At 33.3% G+C, this 20,910-nt stretch overlaps 1 protein-coding gene across 3 annotated transcripts in view; it reads right to left on the minus strand.

The window, feature by feature from the left end:
- Nucleotides 1-20,910, minus strand: part of MGAT4C (MGAT4 family member C) — a 433,108-nt gene that overhangs the window by 299,256 nt on the left and 112,942 nt on the right. The gene's annotated exons all lie outside the window — the stretch shown is intronic.

Consider the following 20,910-nt stretch of genomic DNA (forward strand, 5'->3'; position numbering starts at 1 on the left):
ACACAGTACTCCAGATGTGGCTTCACCAGTGCTGAATAGAGGGAAAGGAACCTCTCCTTTGACCTGCTGGCAACACTCTTCCTAACAGTATTCTGCAGTCCAAGCTACTGTTAGCTTTCTTTGTGGCAAGGACATATTACTGGCTCATGGTCAAGCTGGTGACCACTAGGACCCTCAGGTCCTCTTCTGCAAACCTTTTTTCCAGCTTATTGAATCCCAGAATAGACTGGTGCATGGGGTTGCTTCTCCCCAGGTGCAGGACTTTCTACATCCCCTTGTTGAAATTGCCTTTCATGAGTTTTCTGTCAGCCCATTTCTCTAGCCTGTCAAGGTGTCTCTGGATAGCAGCATGACCTTCTGGTGTATCAGTCACTGCTCCCAGTTTGGTGTTGTCTGCAACTGCTGAAAATACATTCTGCCCCATCATGCAGGTCATTAATGGAGACGTTGAACTGGATTGGACCCAGTACTGACCTGTGGGGGTCAGTTACTGGCCAGACAGGCTAGTTACTGGCTGCCAACTAGATGTTGTGTTACTGATCACCACCCTCTGAGCACAGCCATTCAGCCAGTTTTCAATCCACCTTGCTATCTGTTCATCCTGCCCAAACTTCATCAGCTTCTCTGTTGCGATCTTATGGGAGACAGTGTCAAAAGTCATAGATGTATTGCAAAGGAGGATTTTATAGGTGAGGTTCCTCAGTGATTTCTCAGTTTGTCTACATGTCTGTAATTTAGTAATGGACAACTTCTTAATTTCTCTGTCCCTCTATAGTTTGTTAAACGGAGGCAATGGTACTTCTCTTTCTGCTGATGACATTTGTGGGGCCAAGTTCGTAGTTTTGAAGCTTCCATTAACAGTTGTGACGACTTATTATAGACTTGTATTGACATTAATAATATATATGTTTTTATTTATCAAATGAATTTTTTATTGCTTTTTTATTGTTTTGGGTGTGGGGGTTTTTTTGCTTTGTTTTGTTTTTAGTACCTTGTGGTGACTCAGATACTGCTGTTGGGCTGTACAGTAAGATATTGGTCACCTAAGTGCGACTGCAAAAAACAAAACCTCTGTCTACCTAGATGGGAGCCCTTATCTGGGAGCTATTATTTTCTGAAAATATTATTCATTTAGTGTAGCTAAACTAGGAGAGCTAGACTGAGAGAGGGAAAGAGAATAGCTGGAGAGTATTCATAATGTAGTCTCCCAATGAAATATCTGTTAATACACATTTAATTATCCAAATGATTAATAAAATCAATATGTATTCTCTTTGTGCTTATTAAGAGACAAATCTTCCTGACACATCTCTTACACAGAGCGATACATGCAAAAATAAATTCTTAACATGCTAATCTTGTAAATAATATTAAAACATTTTTAACCAGGGAGTAGTACTGTTGCGGTTAAATCTCTCTTCATATATCATTGGTTAATTTGCATGTAAGAATAATGGGTTAAATAGAGCCAAAGCAAAACAAACACGTCATCAGGTTCCATACTACATAGCCAGAAGCACAAAATCTGGGTGTCTGCTGTGAAAGAAATATACCATGCTGTGTCAGTGGGAGGCTGAAAACCATGGAAAAAGAAGTTTAAATTTGAAAGTGAGAAATATTTTTTCTCTGAGTCTAAATTAAGTAAAATGAGATTATTGATGTGAGGAGAGTGAGGAAGATTCATAATTTTAAAAGAAAGAAAGAAAAGAGAGAGGAGGGAAAAATACAAATGATCAATGTCTTCCTTTCCTTCCTTCCCCTCTCCTGCCCCCCCCCATTCCACACACACCCACCCCCCACCCCCCCCCGGGGTAATAAGTAGTCTTTTCCATGCTTTTTTCACAACAGAAATCCAGAAATGTATGGATGCTTTGGGACAAGAAGACAGGATAAAATCATGTGTTAAAACAGGAAATGCAAAAAACTACTTAGTAGTCATCATGCTTATGTACAAGACTATTTTAATCATTATTTTTCTGTCAGGAGGTAATATTTTTCTTCGTAGTTTATTACCAGAATTATTTGGAATATTTTCTTTCTCAGAACTCTCAGACTGTACTCTTTTCTCAGAACAGATGTCGATAGCACCCAGGTTAAATAAAAATATTCTTCCAAGACAGGTACCAGAGCTGAGAAAAGAGTACAGTCTGAAAAGTTTACCTTCAGTGGGAATTGATCTAGAAAGTCTATTTGTCAACTTTTTATTGTATCTGTGGGATAATTGGTCATCTTGAGCTGTTATGATGAATTCTGTATTTGGGTCTCAAGAAAGAAACATGTAATCAATTGTTTTCATATATATCAGAAGTAACTTAGATGGGCTGATTCATTTTGGCAAGGATAATCTGCCGGGGATTGCAACAGAAATTCAATCTACTAGGGAGAAATAAGAGACGTGGTATACGTTCTGGGTCACAAGCCACAACATTTATCACTTTGAATAAAACAAAGGAAAAGTTTTAATGTGGGTGTTGCACATCGACAGTCACTATTATAAACTCTGAAAGTGATCCTTTTCTTTTTCACTCTTAGTTTACCTGTAGACTATGACCACAGAACTATTTCCAAAATGTTCCCAAAGATTTCACACTTAATTGTCCTTAGAAAAAAAGGAGATTGAAGATCATGACTTCAACTGATTAATTTTTACTTCATTTTTTTCAAAATTCTGGCCTTGCAATCTTTAAACTTAGACATACCTGATTTTACAGGTATCTTATAAGCAGCACTACTTGTAACTTATTTTTCAGAGGCCTTGTGATTTTGAATCAGCTTATGCACTGTTCTGCACATGCTCATTTTAATGTTACACATATATACATAAGACTACAGAATATATGTTATAATTTCATACGCAGTGGTCTGGATGGGAAAATAAATAATTAATGTAATAAGCATCTTCTTATTTTTGAGATTATTAATGCCATTCAATTATTAAAAAAAAAAAACAAACAAAAAACCAAACTCTGAGTAACTGTTGAGAGAGAATATACATTAATTTATTGTATTAATAATACTGTTACTTTATGGCCAGGTAATGACCAGGAATGGGGAGACTTGAATAAGTGAAGTATTTTTCTACTAAACTAGTTTGAAAGGAAGAGTACATATTTCAGTATCAGTGGTATTCACAGATTGGTCTGTAGCTTTGTCAAGGACATTTTTGAGACCTATACTTGACAGTGAAACCAGAAAAGATTAATTCTTTTGTGTGTGCTTTGATGTTGTCCATAATTTATAATTCTTCCTTTTGCTTTACTGGTAGTAACTTTTAAAGTAGTACAGCTACATTGATAACACTAATTCCACAGCACAGCAACTGTACAAATTTGAATGGTGAAGAGCACGCAGAATATAAATGAAAAGGTATGAAACAGCTGACTGACTGCTAGAATGAGTGGAAGACAAAATGATGGATAGAAGCAGAGGACATGAGCAGCATTCAGCCATTCAGGAGTCGGGGAAACAGTGGATACGCTGGTACGATAAGATAAAATAAATTCCAATGGAAGTGAAATGTGTTTTCTTCCCCCAAAAGATGAAGAAAGGTATCATATCTGTTCCAAATAGATATGAAAATTTAAGTGATGTTTGGGAACATTTCAGTTTCCTCAGTTTTAATGAAATGCCTTGATGGAATTCACAGTTTTCCCTTGCTCCTATTTACTTCTATGCCAAAATAATAAAGGGGTAGTGAAATGAGAACATCTGCATTTCAAATGAAATCTCACTGAAACTTCCAGAGTTGTAGGTCATTCCAATATTTCAGGTTATGTGCATCTTAACTGAAAAAAATTATTTGAATGTTCATCTCAGTGACAGCAAACAGGTGAAATAGCTGAGCTTCACGGTAAGCTGCCAAGTAAACAAGGAAGAATATTTTAGGAAACAGTTTCTTTTTCCTTTCAGAAGTCCATTAGTTTTGTTACAGAACTCTGAAACTGTTTCATGCAGTCTAACATATGGGATATTTTCTTGCTCTTTTCTCTAGTTCTCTGACTTAGTACCTCTCATTTCTGCTACTTGAATTCCCACTGTTAGATGTAGTAAGGGTTTTGATATTTTTCAAAGTAGAAAATATTTTTAAGTTATTAGCCTGGGTTTTGTAATATGGATAATATTTTTAAATATAATCAGTCATTTATTCTTCATCACTGTCTTTTATTTAAATGTAAATAAAAAAAATGTTTTCTAATTGATAACACTAGTGCATCTGCATGGTGTTTCTAAAAACAAGCCTGTTCTTCATTTTTAACATTGTCTCTGGATGCAGAAAAAAATACTGATCTTGTGATAAGGCCTTGGTTACTCAGCAGACTTATATTTTATGCTTATACACAGTAGTACAGTGATGAATTTTCCTCTAGATACAAGTCTACTACCCTTTTTTGCTTCCAGTTTGCTATGGTTTAAATTTGTTCTCATTTTCTTGATGCATCAAAAAGAATCACATGAAAGGTGAACAGAAACTCCACACTGACATTTTCTACTTTCCACACAGAATTTAGGATTTAGTGCTTGCTTCTCTGGACCCTTGATGTAAGTTTTGCATAAGACATTCATAGGTATTAATTAATGCTTTTCATCTCTAAATTCATGTTTCCCCCAAGCAAACACTGTATATGAGTATAGATAACAGCCTACATACAATATGTATACATAAAAGTTTGGGTGAAAATGTGTATTTTACTTTGAAGGTTTTGATCACTTTTTATGTGAGAAAACTTGAGATGCTTCCAATCTCTCTGGACAAATTTTCGAAGGAGCTCTATACTTCCTTTTCATTGTTGTTTTATTGAGCATTTCTCTGAATGCATGGCTATATTCATTCCATTTTTGCAAGCTTCAACTGGAAAAGGCATAATTTCCTTTTCATTGCAATATACAACCTTGAGAAAAATTTTACATTTTATTATACTACACTGTTCCAGAAAATCTGTCTGTCTGGTGCTGCATTATTTTTCATTTTTCTAGCTTAGTGAAGTCAATGATTACAATTTTAATGTTACTTATAAGCCAGTGAGGTGATGGCAATGGTATCAGGGGACTTCCCTACTAATAAAATAATGAAAACCAAGGGTTTTCAGAGAGAAAACTAGCAATAGACATATAATAAAATTTGTTCAGGAATTCACATAATTCTGTAAAGATAATCTAACCTAACAGAAAGCAAAAGAATAAAAACATATGAAAAACTTACATTGAAAAGCTATAATAAGGAAGATCTTGGATATCCCTCAGTTCTTCACTTCAAGGCTTCTAAGATCATTGAAGTAGATAGACAAATATGAGACTGAAAGGATATTTGAGGATGTATTTTAAAAGAATTTTCAGTTTCATCTGGATTCCCCTGAAACCCAGTCTCTGAAAGTAAATCATGCTTTTTCTTTTCCTTCTCCTGTAGCTGATCTACATAAAAGGTTTATTTTCTTACTTTAAATATGATTCAGAGCTTGCAGATAGCAGTACAATTTGCACAGAAGACAATGCTTTTTTTATTGATATTTGGGCAGCTCTTCACACATAGATTATTCCATGGCTATCTGGAAAGTGATGATGTGACCTTTATACCAGAAACTTGTTTTCTTTCTTCTAGTAACTTGTCTCTGAAGCCGTAAATTTTGTGTTAGCTGAAATCCATACACAAGGCAATCTCTTGCATCTTTTTTTTTTTTTCTTGGCATTTCACTGAACACTCTTGTTTAATGCTTGATAAGAAGTTAGACTTTTTTGATGAATTGATTTTAAATCTCTCAATGCATTGATGTAAGGATTTTCATTATTAGAATGCCTTCATTGATTGTCAGTCTGTGTATAATCAGATGCATCTTTTTTTTTTCATCGTGTTTTTTTCTTTTATCTTCAGGTTATTAATTTCTCCTAGTTAACTGTTTATACATTATTTTTTCAAAGCATTTTATTCCATAGCCAGAAGCACTTTTATGAGGCTGCTTTTGTGTGGAAATGCCTTCCCTGTTACATGAAGTGGCAACCAAATACACACTAACGAGCATATTGGATTACTTAGGCATTCTCAGTCTTAATGGCATGTTAATAGAAAGAAGGAAAAGAAGAAAACAAAAATGTTACAGAAACTCCAGCTAAAGTTGTGAGATAGGTTTACTTTAAGGTATCTAAACCACAGGTTCTTCAAGGCATCTGCTTACTGTGTGTTAACATTTACTCTGATTATATATGTGTATATTTTCACACTTATATTTCAAAGATATAAATACACCTAATATATATTTATGGTTTATATGTATGTATATGTTAAGGGGCTTTTAACCTGCCTTAAAGTTCATATTGGAAATGATTGTTTCATAGTGTGTATACATATATATGTGTATACTATATATATGTATGTATTTGTATATGTATAGTTTCCATTTTGTGAAATGCTTTTCAGGGTCGTTAGTAAACCAGGAACATACTGGCACATTGTAGTGATCCAGCTGGACTGTAAATGTCTTCATCTATATAGACAGCCTAATTTGCCATTGGTATATAAGGGGGATGGTTGCAGGTAAAAATTCCAGTTCATGAGAAATTGCATCAATCTCCTTGGACTGGGGATGTAGTTAAAGAGTTCCTGCCAAAAGCCTGAACACTATAAGTAATTCCTCAGTGCTTAGAGAAACTCATAGGCTTCTACCAGATTTCACTGAAAAAAATTCTTCACTGTCAAGAATATTTTTACTCATTAGCTACATGAGAAAGTTTATCTGGAGCAAAATAAGCAGTAATACAACTAAAGTATGGGTCCTAAATTGTGCTGTGCTTAACCTTTTTTGACAGTCCCTCTACTGCATGCAGTCTATGATAACTCAACTTAAATTCTTGTCCAATGTTATTGCTTTTGGTCAATGAAAATTAATAAAATTAAAGCCCAGTATCTAGTATTATACTTGTACATTCTGATTATTGTCTGTAAGTGTTCATGGTTTACCCTCCTCAATTACTGTATACAGGATTAAGAATTTATGCACGTCTTTCAGCAAGTCCTACTAATTATGCATTGTAGTTGTGCCTCATCTTGCAAATAAGAACTCTAAAGCCTGTGATTTTAAAACCTCTTTATGTGAGGAAAGAAATAAATATCCATATACAGTTTCCAGGTTCCAGCTGCAATGCCCTGAAGACTTTTACTGTCCTTCAGCAGCCACTCCAGAAAGGGCAGGGACTCTTGCTCTTAAAGGATAGCTACCCTCCTCAACTCATAGTGTCACCATGACTGATTGTAAGATTTAAGCTGGAAAAGCAACTGGAAGGTAGACTACCTCTATTTTAAGAAATTACACCACCAGTTACATTTTCCCTTTCAAATGCTCGTGAAGCTGGAAAAGGAAGTCACAATGGTGTCCCTTTGTGGTTGGGTGGTGCTGTATCTACATCTATATGATGCCATTATTGCCATTTTTTAAAGGGCATAAGAACAATATCAGTGCCTCTTGACAAATCCTGAAGTTATTTGAAATTCCTCATTAAACATTTAGTCTGTATACTCTGCTATCATGGTAGCCTTCCATTTATCTACAGTGAGGTTTCATGCACAGGGAAAAATATATCTTGAATCATACTTTTATTGCTTTCATTGTTTTATTTTTACAAGTGAGTTATCTAACTAGACTATCGAAATTTAAAAATACATATTGTCTTTGTAATACTTGAACAACAAAAAAGAAATTATTAACAAGGATTATCCTCTTATTATCACTGATCTTGGGAGGGGGAAAGAAAAGAACATGAGGTATCTTCTTGAACAAATTTTCATCTAAAATATCTAAGTAAGTGTCCATCTCCATCTATATCTACATCGACACCTACATCTATCCATCTATCTATCTATATCTACATATATCTACCAGACTAAAAAGTTCTTATGGTACAATTGTGAAAATACAATTTTTTCTGTTCTTTAGCAGCATCCTTTAGTGTTCCACTTTATATTCCTCTAGTGTCACACGGAAAAAAGTTGGTATTTCCATGTTACTTTTTTTTTTTTAAGTAATTCTGAAAGCAATCATAATGCTACAGTTTCTTTTCTTTAAGCCAACATGAACAGTTTTGGGTTTGTGTTTTGATCTAAATTTGCATTTATAATTCAAGATACTCTGAAATAAAGATACAATCTCAATGTATCAAGGAAAGATTTCACACTGTAGTATTAATTCCACAGCAAATCCTTGGCACATCTGGTAATTGCATAAACACAATGTGATACTATAATAACAGGTTCTTATATCTCAGTATGTTGTGAGTGTAGGCTGAATGGCTTTTGTCTGATCTGGCAATTATATGTGATGTTGACACTCAAGACTTTTACAATACTTTCCCTTTCTGGTGTGTATGAACACTCACACAGACTATAAGGAAATATTTTATATGAAATGATTACATTTTTAGCAATAGGTTTGTATTTTGTATGTTTGTGCTAAGCCTATTATAAATTAGTCCTTGGCCCCAAGACCAGGTAGTTTAGACAGTAATAAACGTACTAAGTTGTGGCTAAAGTATGTGAGGAATTTTATCTGAGTTAATATGTTGTGCAATGCTTATGTGAAAACTACACATTCTGCCATGTACTATAACCCATGATGTTCATTATATAGTTAGGAATTAAATAATATAAAACAATAATTAATATATCTTGGTACAACATCTCCTATTAAAAGCAAGCATTATCAGAATATGTAAATGATAGTGTTTTCTCTGCATATATAATTGTTATATAGTATATATATTTATATATATAAAATGTATATATATAAATGTAGAAATAAATATAAATGTAGAAAGCTATATACGTATATTGGAGAAGAAAGTGACATACAAGAAGGATTTATGAAATTAATGATGCTTTTATAGGGATTGTGTCAAGGAAAGAGAATCCTGGAAAGATAATAAAATAGGTTTAAATCACACTGTGCCAATTTTTCATATTTCTTTTTGGTGGTCAAATAGAATTTCAGGGAATTGTAGATTAACCCAAAGGCTAGAAGACAAAAAGAAATATTGATGAGTGCTTCTTTTATTTAAAATATCCAGCAACCGAAGGTAATTTATTACTTGGGAAGGGAAATTTTAATATGTGTAGAAAAATATTGAAGTTGTCGTCTTTTTTTCTTTTTTTTTTTTTCTTCTTTCTCTCTTCTTCAGTCTTTTTCTTCTTTAAGGGAGAAATGAAGCTTCCAGAAAATGAGGGGGTGTGGGGTTTGGCCTAGAAGATTTAATAAAGTGTTTTTACACAGCCTTATAAACAGTTGAACTGGCAAAGTTCAGTTAAATCATCTTGTCTTTTAGATAATTTGATTAAGGAGTTGAGATTTTGCAAACCTCTGATTTTTCAGTAGGCTGGGGTGTTATGCTAAAGAACAAATATATTGATCTGTAAATCACCTTTACCATCAATTAGATGACTTTTCTCTTACTGTCTCAATTATTTGTGATCATTCTTCAAAGACTATCCAGTTTTAATGAGCACAAATTGAGCATTTTTTGCTTATTCTCTACTTTCAGTCTTGAAAAATTTATACTTAAGTGCTATAAAGAATATTTTAGATATTTTCAAGTATGATCTTTAAGGAAAGAAAAGGTGGACAAAGAAGCTTCAAAGAAATATTTATATATATTTAAGAAAATTACATTCTACATGTAAGATTTTATAGATCCTGAATTTGTACATATGATACATCCTTTTTTTCTGATTGGTGGAGTTTAATTCTATATTCTTTTACATGAATGGACTGAAGCACCTCTACTATGAGGAAAAGTTTAGAGAGCTAAGACTGTTCAGCCTGGACAAGGCAAGGCTAAGGAGAAATCTTACTGGTATATATGAATACCTAAAGAAGATGGTGTGGAGAGGACAAAACCAGGCTCTTTTCAGTGGTGCCCAGTGACAGAATCAGAGGCACTTGGCACAAACTGGAACACAAGAGATTCCATCCAAACATCAGGAAACATTTAATGTGAGGGTGACTGAGCGCTGTAACAGGCTGCCCAGGAATGTTGTGAAGTCTTCCTGCTTAGAGATATTAGAAAACACATCTGGACATGTTCCTAGGCACCCACCTCGAGGTGGCCCCACTTGAGCTGGGCAGTTGGACCAGATGACCTCCAGAGGTCCCTTCCAACCTCAAGCACTCTGTGATTCTGTGAATAGTATAATATAATGAGGTAATCTAAAGCAATATAAACTTTAATACATTAAAAATAGTTAAAATTTTACTGGATAACGTAACACCATTATCATGCAAAACTTCAGGGTTTTGCTTGATAAATTTCTTATTTTGTTTAATCAGGCATGTTTCAAGATTAAAATGCAGAGAGCTCTCACTGTGCTATTTGTAGTGAGTTACGCACACTTTTCTAATTTAAATGAAATAATGATCAATATAAAGAATTTTATCTATAGAAACCTTATTCTGTGATGTGTCAAAATTTTATTGCTAGGCTTCTGAATCCAGGATGTTTCACAAAACCTAAATTGAATTTACTTTAAATACGCAACATAAAATAGGAAGAAAAGCTATTAAGGGTTTTCTTATATTATTTGACAGACTACTCATGTCATAAATCAGCACATGATATTAATTCATGTGGCAGAACAAATACATATTAAAGACCTAAAACTGTATAAAGCATTAAAGCTACCTTTCATTATATTTTTTTAAAAAAGTTTCATGAAACCTTTTTTCCGTCTAGTACAAAGTAATAACACTTTATTAAAAACTATATTATAGTCACTTAATTACCCAATTAGAAACAGCTTTCCTTTCCTATTGAATGTTTTTATTCATAGATCTTATAAGAATGCACATTCACAGAGTTCAAGCTGACCTTCTATGTTAAGGTGTAAGAATATGAAATAAACTTTCTCTGCCCAGGTTCCACCTTTTCACTGTATAACCCTACCATTTTGCTTTTGCTGGCTTCTAATTCGCAGCTTATACAAGTTGGAAGTTTTGGTGTTTGTTTTTTTTTTAACAATTAGTTCATTTAGAACATGACATTTATTGTGTTAAAATATTAAATTGTGTTCTATATTAAAGGTGTCTACACTTGAAACCTTAGTAAATGGTCTTCTTTCATGTGGAGAAAAAGGAAGAAGGAAAGAGTGCTTTAAATTGTAAGGTAATGAAGCGTAAAATTTTCATTACCTAAATCTGTTTGAGTGATAAAAGGATAAAAGCCTAATCATCACCAGAATTCTCTATTTTTGTATTATTCTACAACTTCAGATAGACAAACCATTTACAATGCATTGTAAAAGATGACTTAAGAATGAGATTTCATTTATGCAGGTCTCAAGTATATGATAGTGCCTTTTGAAAACAAGATTGCTTTAGCATACTTGATAGCAGTATTATTCTTTCTCTAAATACACAAAACTACTGGTAAGGAGAAACAAATACTGTTTCATTTTAAAACAATGGAATGAAAACATGTCCTTTGAAAGTTAGAATAAATTTTAGAGGTAGATGTATTGTAACTGAAATATGAGTAATTCTTTACCACTCTCATTCAGTAGCTGAAAACATTACCCTTTCTCCCTTCATCCAGTATTTGCTTGCTTTTCTTCCTAAAATCTAACCAGTTACCAAGAAAAAACCATGAGGATTTTTTGTTAGCTTTATAACCAGAACTCAGGTAATTTCAGAAGAAGCAAAAACTAATGAGGTTTCATTAACAGGGTTAACCTACCAATTTCCATGGGATGAGATTGAATTAAGGGAAGGCAACAGAATATTTAAAAACAAACAAACAAACAAACAAAAAACAATCCACAAAACAAAACAATAAAATAAAACAAAAACTGGAATTTCCCTTTGCAACGCTTCTGCATCACATTGTTAGTTAGCAGTAGAGAACTAGTAAATGCCATGTTTATTTATAGTCTAAATTTTAAATTTACACCAGAACATAACCATTTCTTTTTAAGACTTTAGGACTTTAGGACATCAAGCAAGATCATCATGCTCACTCCCCCAAACAGCCACATGAACAGTGTTGCACTGGAGATTCCAGGGCTCTAATTCTGCGAGACAAATCTCCCTTACAGAAAACTCTTACTGGTGAGAAGATGGTGGAAAAACATGAGAATTAGGTTAAACACAGGGATATTCCTGGTGCTTTTGTCAGGTAGATCTTGCTGGCATGACACACATTGATAAGAACCCTCTTGAAGTGGTTGCTGTGTCAAGCAGAACTCTACAAATTTGTTGTGGATCTGGCTCTGTTCAATATTTTCATATATAACTGATAATGAAAATAAGAAATTTCCCTTTCCAGACAACTGAAAACATTAGAAGATAATAAGCATGCTCTAGGACAAAACCAGAAATCCCAATTACCTTGACAAATTGCAGAACTGTTCCAGAACAACAGAATGCTTTTTATTAGAGGTGTATGCATTTACACACAAATTATGTAGGAGTTCCTCTACACCTAGTGCAGAAACAATCAAATGCATAAATAGAGGCTGGCAAATGACTTGTTTGTCTTCAGTGATTTCTGAAGGTGATCTAGAGGTGTATGAAGAGGGGAAAAAAACCCAGGAAAACATGTAAAGCCAATACCTGTCTCTGGCCATGACTGAAAGAACCATCCTTAGGACATTAAGACTAGTTTTGGGAACTGCTGTCTAAAAAAGTGTGAACTAAATGGAAAGAGGTTATAGAAAAGTAACTGGAATTAGTAAAGCTTTCACCTACATATTCTGTCATGAAAACCTCGAGTAGTTTACCCTCAGTGGAAAACTGAAACGAAATAAAATGGTTTTTGAACACATCATAGGCCAAGGAAAAAGGAAAATTAGCTTTCTCTATAACTGAGATTAATAGAACAAGAACTAATATGCTGGATTTAAAAAGTTCAGAAAATGAAAAAAAGTACCAAGAGCAAGGATGTTGAAGCATTCTAACAGTCAGTTCCTAAGAACAGGTTAGGAAAAACTGGGATATTCCTGACATCTAATTAGTACAACTAATACTGGCCTTAGATGGGAAAATGTTATACCAGCTCCTAAAGCATCTTTGAGAGCTGTTCTCTTTTGGTGTGGAAATGTGAGCTGGTTCTTATTTCAGAGATATTCCAAATAGCTCATCCCTTTAAAACTGTAGAGAGTGGCACAGAAGCTGGCCCAGACAAAATCTTGTAATCTTAAAATGTTAAAGTGTTTGTGAAATATATGTGCTCTTTACAGTTTAACAGTTACTAGATAGTTTGCTATAAATACATTTGAATCAGGGCAGAAACAACTACAGTACAGTTACCATCAGAAAATTGCCACCATTGTCTTTAAGACAGCCTGTCAATCCCCACTCATCAAGCTTAGCCAGTTGTTGGACTTTGGTCAAAGTACAAGTTTTGTGGGTTCTGGAGCTCAAGTTCTTTTCACACATTTTGTGCTGGGCCTTTTTGTCTTGTTTTAGGGGTTTTTTTGGTTGGTTGGTTGATTCATTGGAGAAAGGTGTTTTTTATTTATTTTTTTCTTCTAAATTTAGGAAGTTTTTTTTCCATGCTCTGATCAAAATGAAATGTTCCAAGTTCAAACGTCAAGTCATTTGAAAGCCCCATTTCCATGTCACATTACTAAGCTTTACTGTTTTAAATATAAGGTGACATTTCTAAACTAAGAGGTTCAATTACTTCAGAAGAAAATTCTCCCATCAGGGAAAGTACACTGAACATTTTACGCGTATTTCAATATAAACATTCTTTAAAATATAGTATTATTTTTCTGCTATAGTTTTTCTACTGCTAAAATGCATTTCTAAAACATACTTTATTAATTAAAATTCATTAAGTAGTAATCAGTTTTATCAGCTATTGAAAATGTATGCAGATTTCAATAATCTATTTCTGCATAAAATCTTTCTGCCCTTTTCACAGCTGAGCATGAACAGATCTCAGAAACTGAAATTGCTTAGAAATTAAGGAAGAACTTTCATAAATTACAATGAGAAAGCGTAACGTAAACATAACACATTTGAAATCACAGAATTAGTTTTAGTAATACATTACTAAGTAAGTGCTACTACTGAACAAGTAATTTCTGTTTAAATTAAAATAATAATGAGAAATCCCCTGGTGTCATGCCTTCAAGAACTTTGAAATCACTGTGGACAAGTGATAATGATGGTGGTGCTGGTGGTGATCTTTGTTTTTAGTGAATTAGAGAAACATACAATTATAGACATATAAACCTCTGAACATCGTATTTGCTCACACAGTATATTTCACAATTAATATCTCCTCCATAAATTCCACCAAGGTATCTTGATAAAATAGAAAGGAATACCATGAACCCACCTGAAGAACTGTGAAGTAAAAAATGATTATATAATAACTAGTTAATATTTTTTAACTTTGCAATAAACATTCAAGTCAACAAAACAATGGTTTAATTATTGTGCAAAACAGGAATTTCAACTAATGTAGAGTCTTAGTGAATATATTATTTGCTATTCTAAACTAATAGCATATTCCCATAGCACCTGAAGAAATGTATTAATTACTAGAAAATAAGAAACAAAGTTAATTTCAAATTTATTCTTAAAAGAAAAAAAAAAAAAAAAAGAAATCCTGACTTGAGCAACAGTCATGGTATAGAACTGCAAAAATACAGGTATTCATAGAATTCGAGAATGGCTGAAGTTTCAGGAAAGCTAAAGGCCACTTAATTAAACCTTGAAGCAAACAATGTTTTTTTGACGGTTGGCAAGAAGAAAACTTATTTACGGTGTATTCCAGTGTAAAAATGTTTGTTACTAATAGTTGATGCAAAAGGAAAAATCCTCACTTCTTTCCCATTCCATTTTCCTTCTCCCTCTCCCACTCTTGCCTTGTGGTGTTGCCTCCTCACTTCTGGCATTAGAACGAACCCTCTGAGATGTGAGTATGCAGGAATATTTCTTTCTTTTTTTTTTTTTTTTTTTCTTTTGCCTATTGTAAGATCTAAGCTTACTAGGCTGAATTAATTAATTAAGGGGTCAAATGAGTACATTATGGTGCAATAGAGCTAGAAGTAATATAATGCTGAGAATACAAAAGGAATTAAGGAAAAAGGACTGGTATCTCCAGTGAGCTGTTAGATTTGCTCAGCTATATCACTGCTCTGCAATCAGGTATTTTTAATTTTTATATATATACACATATACATATATGTGTGTATGTGTGTGCGTATAGGTTGTTTTTACACTTCATATTAATGAAAATTTTATATTGAAATCAAGAAACAAAGAAGCATTTTAGAACACTTATTATATTGTTACTTTTAGAGGCATCTAATCTGCAACTGTTATCAGTGATAAGGAGAAGAGAAAAAAACCAAGAAAAAGTATAAAAATATTGTAGCCTTCTTAAGGGGCATTTTCTTTGCTAAGAGATAATAAAACATTTTCTTATTGCATATTTTGAAACGTCTCTAATGCACTGCCAGGAAAGCTCCCATCTCCTCAGTAGGCAAGAAGCACCTTATGATTGCAAGTCACTTCTTTCCTAAGAGGAGCGATAACGTCTTCATTTCTTCCATCTTTGTGCAACTCCACACAATGAACCAGGAAACAGTTCCACAAAATTCTAGTCTGATTTACAGTACCTGAGAGTATACAACCAATAGTAACAGTCACAGAATATTAAAAATCAAAAATACATTAAAAGACAGAGCAAGGAAGCCAAATTTGAGACAGTTGTCAAGATGCAAACTGAAGAGACATTATTTCTTGTTCAGACTAGAAAGATGAACAGATTGCTATTAGCCAATTATGAGAGCAGTTATTTTAGCATATTCAGAATTTGGTAAACTTAGCCTTATTTAGGCTATAGTCTTTCTAATATATCAGAAATTATTCAGTTACAATTTATCTATTATATTTCACTCTCTCTTTGTAATTTCTATCACATAGTGTCAGCCATTAACTTAATAGTACAACCACTGCCAATTTGCATTCACAGGTAATAGTTAAAGGATAGGAAGATCAGATTATTTCCTCATAGTCCCAGAAATTAACAGCCCTACCCTATTCCCTATCTTTTTTAAGTAGAAAAAAAAAAAAATCATAATATACTTTCAAGATCTTTGCTTTTTCTTCTACATCAATGTTTTCCCTTGGTGTATTCTCCTCTTGGAGTGGCATTAGTTTTAAGTTATTATCTGTAATAAAAGTACCTATCATAAGTACACTTACTCACTAGGCAACATGCTCTGAAAAATCAAGTTTATATGATCACTTGGTCTTTAATTCCTTTCACCCTTAAGAATGTTTCTCTTACTGTCTGTATCTACTTTCAGTTCTTCCACATTATAGTTATCTCTTCAGTCCAGCAGCCTAAGATACAACACTCTAGTGTTCAAGGGTGTAGTGCTCTAGCATGTAGAGTTCTTGCTCAGGACATAAGCATGACCATGTAACTCCAGGGATCATAAGAAAAAAAAAATCTTGCAGATTTGGATTTATACAGATGCTCTATGAAAAAGAACACTTTTGGGAAATCAGCTTACAATACAACAACATTCAAGCTATCAAAAAATCAACTAAAAAGAGAGTGAATGGAATAGTCAATGACTTTTTTCAATAACAAAAGTTATTAAAGAAAGCTCCTGTTGACAGGCAACCATTTTACAGAGTAATACTGTTCTTTGTAAGGTGACTGTTAGATATATTTTTCTTTGCTCATTGAGTACAGTTTCCTGCCACTAAATAACTGAACTTAATTTCTCAATGTCAAACCACTGCTGCTCCCTGCATTCTATACCAGCTTTCAAAGCAGACTATATGTATTGCAGAAACTGTGTGCAGTATTTTACTAAAAGGGCAGGTTTCTTATTCATCCTACCAAATAATAAAAAAATATTTTTTTAAAAAAAGTAAATGTTGGTCTGTTTAGTCAACTTTTGTTAAATAGGAAATGATCTTTTTGATAACATCTCCCTTTCTCTCTCACACTTTTAGTAATATAACTCTTCACATCCTAATCTTTTTTGGTTAGTGAACATTACTGCAAGAAATCTGTGTCCCTCTGCTAAATTATAAGTATAGGTATGCTGAAGTTCACATTTTTTTGATTGTTCTAATGAGATTAAGTCTCTACAAGCTACTTTTATATCCTTACAACAAAACAACAATGTTTAGAGAAAAAAAAGTTTGGGATCCTTTCCCTTCTGTAAATAAGTCTTGCAATGCAATTTTATAACACAAGATCCTAGCCAGCAGTCGATAAAATCTAGAGAATATCTGCAAATCATAGAGAAATAAAAGACTTTAAGCCACTTTAAATGACTTCTGGATTATTATCTCTCTTCTTATGAATTAACTAAACCACCTAAGAACTAAAAATTACTGAATTAGCATTATCAGTATTTTAAGATTTGAAATATGAGATTAGAACCTAACCTCAGAATCATTTAGATTTTCCATTTGTTCTCATGCAGATTTTCACTAGCAATTCAATAATTTCTCATAACTAAAAATGGTTTTATTATGAAGTTGCAGGATTTTTTGAAATAGCAGAAATGTCAGAAGTACTAAAAAGGAGTTTTCATTCACATAGGGACTTTCAGGCTGGGAGATTGCATCTTCACCCAAACTGCATTCAGTAATTGTAACAAATTCTCTCCAAGCTTTACACCTGAAGCAGATGGAAGAAGATTGCTTCAGGAGATCAACCCTTTCAAATTATAATAGTTTATGATGCTCATCTGCATTTTAATCAGATATAAAGGATTTATTCCTGAAATACATCAAGAAACAATATTTTCACCTCCTGAAATGCATCAGAGGTTATAACCAATCAAATAAAATATGTTGCACATTTTCACTATGTATATCTTTCTCTCTGGTGTATGCAATATTACATGGATATAGGTGTTGGTGATTTTATTAGCAACTACATATAAGCCTATGAAAATAGAAACCAGAAAGTGATTTCATATGCCAAATCCACTTTGTTAAGAATTTAACTCCAAAAAAAAAGATGAATTTATGATTGCATCAGATAATGTTATTTTATTCAAAATGCAGTGAAATACAATACCAGCAGATAGATAAAGCAGATCACTAGAGACTAGAGAGACTAGGAAAACAGCATAATTTGAATGTGCAGAGAATAAAGACTTGTCATGTTTCTTGGTGTCACTAGAGAGAGTGTCACCATTTTTGTCATGCACAAAGACTGAATAGCAACATTCACCACCTGAAAAAGTATGTATTGTGTTTCTGACATATAAGTACAAGACTGATATTGCCAAAATATTCCTATGTTAACAATTATTTCAGTAAAATTGTGTTTTCTGTTGAATAATAATAACAACACTTTTTTATTCATAAACTAATAGTAAGTGAAGTGTAAGTGAAACTAAATGGCCTAGAAAAAAACTGCATGTCAGATAATTACTAACAAAAACTTATTTAATTCAACTATTGAAGAAAAATAATTTAAATAAAACTATTAAGAATCTATTTGAAAACCATTTTATTTGAAGAATAAGTTAGTACTAATGGGCAGCAAAAGTTTTGGAAAAGAAATACAGACCAGAAACGTGTCTCCATCACCTCATAAAAAAATTACCTATATTGGTTGCCAGAAAAGTGGAATAAATTATGATAATACCTATTAATACTAAATGAATGCTTGGTTCCTAAGTAATCCTTACCTTTTCTTCATCCAATAAATTACTTTTAAAGTTTTCACTTGTTCTAAGTATCTGAAGCATAAATGGACATAATGATGTAAGAGTCTTATCAGCTTCTAGGCTCAGTTTTGACAGGAGCTATGAACATGTGCTTCAAAAAGATATAAAAGTATAGTGCAATAATTAATTGACAGTAATCTGGATGAAAAAGCCATCATTGTCATAATACTAGGTCTATGGTAGGGATTTCCTAACAGCTAGGTTCAGTAAGGGTAATATTTTTTTTTTAGTCCAGAGACTTCTCCACTATCAATTTCTTGACACTAATATTAATGCACAATTACTACTTTTATTATTCTAGGTTGTAGTTTTGATTATGATAATTTTCATTCTGCTTATGAGATTCAGACAGAAGCATGTTCTGTCATATTCCCTAAACTTCCAAGATAAGTATGAACTCTGTTTCTGCAAAGTATATTACAGTTTGACAGAGAACTGTGTTTTAATTTTTAATACTGATACCTCTAATGGACTAAGTGAATATGGACCTTGTGTAACAATTAATTTTGTTCCATTGAAGTATCCAGTTCCTGTTTTTCTTCACATAGAATTACAAATGAAACCACCAGTAGAAAATGTTAAAATTCTTGTTAAGGTAACAATTATTAGAAGATCCACTTAGCAACATTTTTCACACTGTGATTGCTCAGTATGGATGCATTGTATTTCTAGAGTTATTTGTTCTACAGATTTGCATGTTTCTGTAATATTGACAAGGTGTCTTATTTAACACAATATGTAAGTATATTGGCAGGTCAGCTGAATGTCAGAAGAGGCAACACATGAATGACACAGTTTGAACTCATGACAAGACTGATATTACATTCCTGAGAAAACCAAAGTTTTCAATAATTGATTTTACTGGTGTTATGAATTGATATTGGTTTTCCATGTGAATACAGAAAACATCTATAGAAAAGATTTAAGCAGATCTGAAATTAGGATAATTCTAGAATAAAAGTTAACAGGAAAGTAAAAAGATTAAAACAGATCTCTAGTATCACTGTGTGCTAGTGGAAAAAGACATTCAAGCCATATTTCATTAATGGCATAGCAAAGTCAATCATAAGAATAATAGCAGATCAACAGGTAAGTATAATGTTGATATAGCATTTCGGGAAAATACATTTGCTTCAAAGCAAAGTGATAAAATATTTTGTAAACAGCAGCTTACATAGTTTAGAACAGTATTTTTAAAACTTTTTTGGTTTTATGAGTCATTGAACATTTTTTGCATAATCAAGGGAACAGTTTCTGTCAGGAGGATTTGGGAATTCTGTATAAAGATAAGGAAAGTTTTTCAAGTGTTTTCAAACACACAGACACAGAACAGAATCATAGAATGAATGGTGTGGGTTGGAAGGGAACTTCAGATGTCATCTAGTCCAACCTACCTGCTATAGGCAGGGACATCTTTCACTAGATCAGGCTGCTCAAAGCCCCATCCAACCTGACCTTGAACACTTCCAGGGATAGGGCATCCACAGGTGCTCTGGAAAACCTGTTTCACTGTCCCACCACACTCATCATAAAAAAAACCCCACCAGAAACCACATCAATCTAAACCTACCCTCTCTCAATAAATCATTACCCCTTGTCTTATTATAGGCCTTGGTAAAAAGTCTTTCTCCACCTTTCTCACACTACAAGGCTGCAATAAGTTCCCTCTTAAAGCTTTTATTCTCCAGGCTGAACCACCCCAACTCTCTCAGCCTTTCTTCATAGGAGAGATGCTCCAGCCCTCTGATAATTTTCATGGTTCTCTTCTTGACAGTTTCTAATAAGCCCATGTCTTTCTTGGACTGGGGACCACAGTACAAGAGAAAAGTCTTATTTTAATAAACAATACTCCTTGGAATATGTTGTATATAACTAGCTCTAAAAGCTCTTCTTACTGCTCTCATCAGAAGCAAAAATGTTGATTTTTAAATTATTCATAAATTTTCTTTCTCCTTGAGGCAGTATCTGACCCACAAATATGTAAAGGATGAAAAATGGCTCTCTGAGAGATAAAAGAAATACTGATTTATATAGCATTCACTTAATTCCCCTTGATTTATATTAATGTGTTAAGTAAGCCTTTTACATATTATGTTTGTTCTAAAAGACTGATTATGTAGCTATTCTTTCTCCAATCTGCCTAGCAAAATCAGGATACTTGATGTCACTGGTTTTACTGAGCCTTATTTCACAAAGGATATTTAGCATCAGCT

Source organism: Falco punctatus (assembly GCF_963210335.1).
Source record: "Falco punctatus genome assembly, chromosome: 6".
Lineage (NCBI taxonomy): Eukaryota > Metazoa > Chordata > Aves > Falconiformes > Falconidae > Falco > Falco punctatus.